The sequence below is a fragment of the Chrysemys picta genome, chromosome 6 (genome assembly GCF_011386835.1).
Source record: "Chrysemys picta bellii isolate R12L10 chromosome 6, ASM1138683v2, whole genome shotgun sequence".
Classification (NCBI taxonomy): Eukaryota; Metazoa; Chordata; order Testudines; family Emydidae; genus Chrysemys; species Chrysemys picta.
In genome coordinates this window covers 46207003-46213649 of record NC_088796.1, presented here as the reverse complement: position 1 = coordinate 46213649, position 6647 = coordinate 46207003, and positions in this window count along the sequence as shown.

Genomic DNA, 6647 nt, shown 5'->3' with positions numbered 1-6647 from the left:
ACATAAGTTTCACTGACAAAAGTGCCACTGTGGACAGTACTATGTTGGCGGGAGATACTCCCCTGACGACATAGCTACCGCTGCTCATTGGGGGTGGCTTCATTATGCCAGCAGGAGAGCTCTCTCCTGCCGACAGAGAGCAGCTACAGGGGAGACCTTACAGCGGCGCAGCTGCAGAGGTACAGATCACAGATGTACCGCTGTAAGGTTTGTAGTGTAGACATAGCCTCAGTCCCAGTGTCTTTCCCTCTTTCTCTCATATACAAGTTAAAGCATAACCAGTTGCTCTGTAACATTTTGGACAGAGCTCATTTAAAGTAGCAAATGGAGTTTTCCTTTCTGTAGGACAAATGCAACTAATCACAGCACATAATTTACAAATAAAAAGAAATGTATTGTCACAGGAAAAGTGACATCAAAGCAGCTATTTCCAACAGAAAGCCTAGTCTCTCTAATTACCTGCATGCATTTGCGTCACTCCTATTTAAGCCACCCAAGAATTTCAACTATCAATATCCTCTTTGTGTAAAATCCCTTTGTACACAACAGGACTGTCAAGAAACACAAGGTAGCATAGACTACTCTGTTTTTAGACCTATGTGCCTACAATGGGATGCTTGACTCTGATACTTGTATTTTTCCTCATCAATTTTCTGTTTCATATTTCTTCTGTTTTAACTCTTATCGGCTGCAGCTAAAAAAAACCCAACAGAATAATTGGTGAACCTGTTACAATTTGTTATCTATAGTTAAGTGTTGCTTCACATACAGCCATTTCTGAGCTGGAACATGAATTAGAAAGCAGTGAAAAATATATGATCTGCAATATTATATTCTTGTAATACAACTTTTTACATTAATCTGTTTCTCATAGTCCTGAGTTGTGAAACATTTTCACTAGATTACTGACCAAACTGATATCTAAAGTGTGTGCTTATTAGACATTTAGGCCCAGATCCTCAAACATATTTTAGGTGCCTAATTATGTAAATAGTTTTGAGGAAATAGGCCATAGTCCTCTGTATCAGGCAGAATAAGTCTGACTTATTTTATTTATTGTAATATGTTCTCTGTAGTACATTGGTATGATGTGTATACTGCTGCCCTCTGTTGGACTAGTCTGTGTAGACTCTGTGGTCATGTCCCCCTCTAGTGGCTGGTTTACAAAAGATATGTAAATCTTACTACAACATACATTAAAAGGGTTTTTCACTTCTCTGAAATCACAGAAACTATTCAATAGGCAAATCGAATATCAAATTTAATGAACAGAACACATATTGATGAAATAAACTGCACCAATATTTGTTCTGTTCATTAAATTTGATATTCACTTCACCTGTCTAATCTACCACTGAGCCTAGCAATGCCTGGTCCATGCCTCACTCTCACACATTCTCCCCCCTCCTTCTCACCATGGGACATCTGCCTGACCCCCACATCTCACCACATACACCCTGGGTACTGCCTGTCTCCACCCAGAGCACTGTCTCCCCATCCCATTCCTGGGAGAGGGTACCAGCCCATGCCAGCTCCTGCTGCTGGTGCTGTCCTGGGCATTGACCTCACCAAGTAGGATGTAGCACTGGCCAGATCAACTCCGCTGCCTCCCTCTGATGAACCCACAGCTGGTACCTGCACGATGGTGACTAGATGCTGCCAGCCCCACCCTCCCCTGTCCCACTCACTGGTCCCAAACTGCCCCCTCACTGTGGCTCCGAGACACTCTGGAGCTAGAACTCACTCTGTGCAGGTGCCAGCACCCTGCGGCTCCTGCCACTACAGCCATGTGCGACTAGAGGAGCCAGCAAAGCCATGACTGACACAAACTGGAACTTACAATGTCCTGACTAAAGAACAGGAGTACTTGTGGCACCTTAGAGACCAACAAACAGCCTTTGAGCTGTAGCCCACGAAAGCTTATGCTCAAATAAATTTGTTAGTCTCTAAGGTGCCACAAGTACTCCTGTTCCTTTTGCGGATACAGACTAACGCAGCTGCTACTCTGAAAAATGTCCTGACTAGACTCTCAGATTTTCCGGGATAGCTACCTAAAAATAGGGATGATCCTGGAAAAACTGGGAAGGTGGCAACCCTAAACCATGGAAAGGATGGGATGCAAAGAACCTCACCCAGGGCTGGCACCTTCTACCCAGGCATTGCTGACGAGGGAAAATAAGTCCACCGTGGCATCTTTCCCGTAGAGTTCTGGGAGATTCTTACTTATATCAAGTGGCTGGATTAAAATGTTGCATGCAAAGAGCTTTACAAAGGAAGCCATTTGTAGTGCACAACAAGAAGTGTTACTGGTCCTATAAAACCCAGGAACAACACTACATATTCTTGAGCACCACCTACGAACATCTTAGCTAGTAGGAAACTAATTACAAATAGAGAGACATCTTTTTTTATAGAACACTCTGTAACTATAAAAAACATGTGATCTCTATATAGTTGTAAATAGTTTCCCAATAGGTAAGACTGGTACCAGTGGAGCAGAAACTCTTGACTATAAAATCAGGATACCCACAGAATCAGTTTGTGTACTGTTCTTACCATGTCCCATTGTCCCACTGAAATCTGTAATGCAAATGTTCTATTCATTTGAATAGGGCATAGAAGTTAATATTTTTGCCTGGGAAATGTTCCATTCATCATGGTTTACCTCTGCTAATTCCATAGTGTCTTAAGGTATTTTTTGGCTGTTTTAAACAAAAAGTGTATTTGAAAAGAAGCTGTCCACGTCAAATTTTAGACTGATGCAATGGAAAGCGTTGAAACAAAGTTTCTTTCAATTAAATAAATTTTAAAACAATTCATTTTCTGATAGGACTTTTTTTCCCATTTGGAAAAACGGAAGCATACATGTTGATTATTGAATATTTATAGCATTGTAGCATCCAAATATTCCAGTCAGGGTTGAGGACTTGGTGTTCTAGGCACTGCACAAATACATAGAAATTCATGGTCCCTGCCCCAAACAGTTTACAATCTAAAAGACAAAGCTGGACAAAGTATGGAAGGAATGGGACAACAGATATGCAAATCGATAGAGGTGATCTTAAGTTCACTTTTTAGTTCTTGTTTTTCTACTCTGTCCTCCTTCAGCTTTCCCATCCTGTACATCCTCCCATGTTAACCAAGATTGGAGATGTCCTTTGTTATTATGGTTATTTGTATTATAGTAGTATCCAAATGCCCCAGCACTTTGCAGGATCAGTCCCTCACGGTGTCACACCTGTGTATTCGTATAGGCGGATGGAGGTTAGGAGGGCACAGTGCCTCACCTAGAAAATGGTGAAAAGTGTATACAATCTAGATTTCAGTGCTCTCTAGCCATTTCTTTTATTTTCAGTTCTCTTGTTTGGCCCTTTCTAGTTCTTGGCTCTTTTTGAGTATTATTATTGTTTATTGTAGTGCTTCTCAACACACTGTCCTTGATGAAGTATCTCTTGTCTTCAACTGAAAAAGAGCTAGTTTCTGGATGGATAGGTATCTCTCTTATGCTGTGTTCTTCTCCATATTCCTCCTCCATCCTCAGACAGGTAGACCTGCTTGTGGGTCTGCACAGTGTGGTAGTAGCGTCTCACTGCAGCATATGTCTCTGCCTAATACATGTGTAGAGGATGGAGTGCTAATTAGGGCCTGTATTGCAGGAGCAGCATGTGACAGGAAACCTCCCAGTTCCTAGCCTGGTGCACCTGCAGGATCTTTGACAGGGAGATGGATCATTGTTCATTTAAAAAAAAATAATTTGTTGACTGCACCACTACCATGGTCCAAGATTGTAACACAAAACACCCATAAAAAATGTGTGTGGCATTTACAAACCAGACTGTAACAGCAGGGTTTTAAGGTCCTGATTTCTAAATCAATCACATGAATCCAAAGTACAAAGTAAGAATATGAGGTCAAATTCTGCTTTCACTTACATTGGCATACAGCCAGTCGAGTTATTCTGGATTTACACTGGTGTTACTGGAAGCAGACTTTGACCTGTGGAAATTAAAACCTTATTGGAATTTATTGCCACAATTTCCAAAACGGCTTTAGGATTTTAAATCTGTTTATTACCTTATAAATTAATACAGTATTTGAAAATTAGGAATGACATCATTTTAAAGCAAAAAGATTGCCCATTTAACCCACTCCCATTAACACCACAGGAAGAATGTGACAAAGTCATACTCTTGAGGTGCTGACTCAGGTTTTACTTTGTCCTTTACCTTTAGTCATGCAAGTTGCCATTAATTAGTCTGTTATTTTAGGTATTAGAAGGTCCTGTTAGAAAGATGGCATCTTGCAACCTCCTCCATCTCTTTACTTTTTTACTATTGTTATTGTTTTCTCAAAATGTATAAAACAACGATGAGATTTTAAACATTAATAAATAATTTTTTTGAATTAAAGTGTAAGTAAGTAGTCTCTTAAGAAATTTTGACCACAGTTTTCTAGTGTGCTTTGTGATTAAGGGCCAGATCCAAAGCCCATTTAAGTCAATAGAAATCTTGTTATAATAGCCTTGGACTTTGGTTCAAGCTTTAATGTCCCAGTTCAATACAGAATGTCCCAGTTCAATACAGCCCTTAAGTACGTGCTTAACTTTAAGCACAAGAGTAGTGCTTAAAGTTTTAAACACAGGCTTAAGTGCTTTGCAGAATAGGAATGGGGCTAGTCACATGTTTAAAGCCAATCACATGCTTAAATATTTTGCTAATTGGGGCCTATGGGACCAGTTCTGCTGTCTCCGGCAAAAACTTACTGAACTCAGTGACTTTTATTCCTGAATAAAAACCAGAGGATTGCAGAGTATCATGCATCTGTAACTGAAGCGACAAATATTTTAGCAAATAGTGTCCTGTCTATGGTTCCAATCCTGCACTGTGTTTGATGCGGATAGACCCCCATTGCAGTCAATGGAGTTTTGTAATAACACTTTTAAAAGCACGTCTAGAATTTTTCCAATGTCATCCCTTTCCTAAAAACAAACAAACAAACAAAAAAACCCCAAACCACCACCAACCCTTTTTAATGCTCCATTAAAAACATTTCTTGCTTGCTGGTCTCGCTTTTTACTTTAATACTCTTCTGGCACAGTTTCAAATGGAGGAAATGAAACTGGCACTTTGCCTGGTATTTATTGGTAGTTGTTTTCCACTGTCAAGCAGTAACAGAAAAATAAAATAGATCTGTCTTTCCACATCCTTCTTCCATGACAATATGACACCTGGAATTTAAACTATAGCATGATACTTACAACTTATACTGTGCTCCTGGGGATAAAATCCTTGGAGGCGAACAAGATGAATTCCTCCATCTATCATGAAATATGGCATATTTCTCAATGATCTTTTGCATTTTTTCCCACACTGCTTATGAGCAACTTGCAGTGGAAAGCACAAATAAATCACATTCTTTTAGGTTAAACATTTTAAATTAAAGTAACCAGTTTCTTTCTTCTGTCAAAATGTTGCATTTAAAATAAGTTGAATATATATATATTTAAATTAACATTTAATCATAAAATTAAACTTCAGTCAGATATTTTAAAGTACGGTGAGTCTTCATGATTACAATCAAAACCAGCAATTACCTATAATACACATTCCATATTTGTATTTCCAATAACAGGGTAGTGTAGGTGAAAGCTTGACCCTCTTGAAGTCAATGGAACCAGGATTTCACCTTGTATGTCATAGTTTCTAGTGGTGTGTTCTCTCCGAATCTTGGTCCACATCTTATCCTTTATGCATATTTGTAGATGCAGAATAGAAGACCAAGAAAACTCTGAAAGGTTTGCCTAACAGTTTCCTTATGCTGCCCCGAGGTTATGCCTATACTGCACAGTTAACCTGGGTGCTTGGCGCCTAGATTTGAGCACCCAGGTTAGTCTAGCATGGGGGTGAGCATCCCCATTGCGAAGTGCTAACTGCATCACTGTGTCCTCATTGTTTCTGCATCACGTGTGTGTGTCTGGGGGCATATCCCATGATTCTTTTTGCGGAGACACTCTAGGATTCTTTCCCAGTCAATTGTGTTAACTGCTGTAGAACTTGTCTATCCTTTGTGGGGTGAGGGGGTGGGAATGGGAAGGCATTGGAAGACTATCAGCACTTGTAGCCTGAATCCTTACTACAAAGTGGGTGGGTTCCAACCCAAGTTACAGTGGAGCTCTGGCTCTAACCTACACCCCTCAGCTGGATAAACTAGCTCAGGCTCCGAGTCAGAAGATTGTGTGTGTGTGTGTGTGTGTGTGTGTGTGTGTGTGTGTGTGTGTGTGTAGATACCCTCAGAAGTGAGAGATTTGGGGTGGGAGGCTACGGAGAAGCAGTGATGCCTTTAATCCATGGGGATTCTAAAGCTCTGTGGGGAGAGGAAACTGTGGGTGTGTCTAAGCTGCAAAAAATCACCCACTGCTGCAAGTCTCAGAGCCCAAGTCTACAGATTTGGGCTTGCAAGGCTTATGCTACGGCGCTAAACTAAAAACAATGTTCCCATTGGGATGTGGACTTGCCCTCTGAAACCTGGCAAAGGGGATGGGTCTTGGAGCCCGAGTGGGAATGCCTACAATGCTATTTTTAGCTGTAGCATGAGCCCAAGTCTGTAGACCCAAGTACTGAGATATGCTGCCGGAGGGGTTGTTTTTT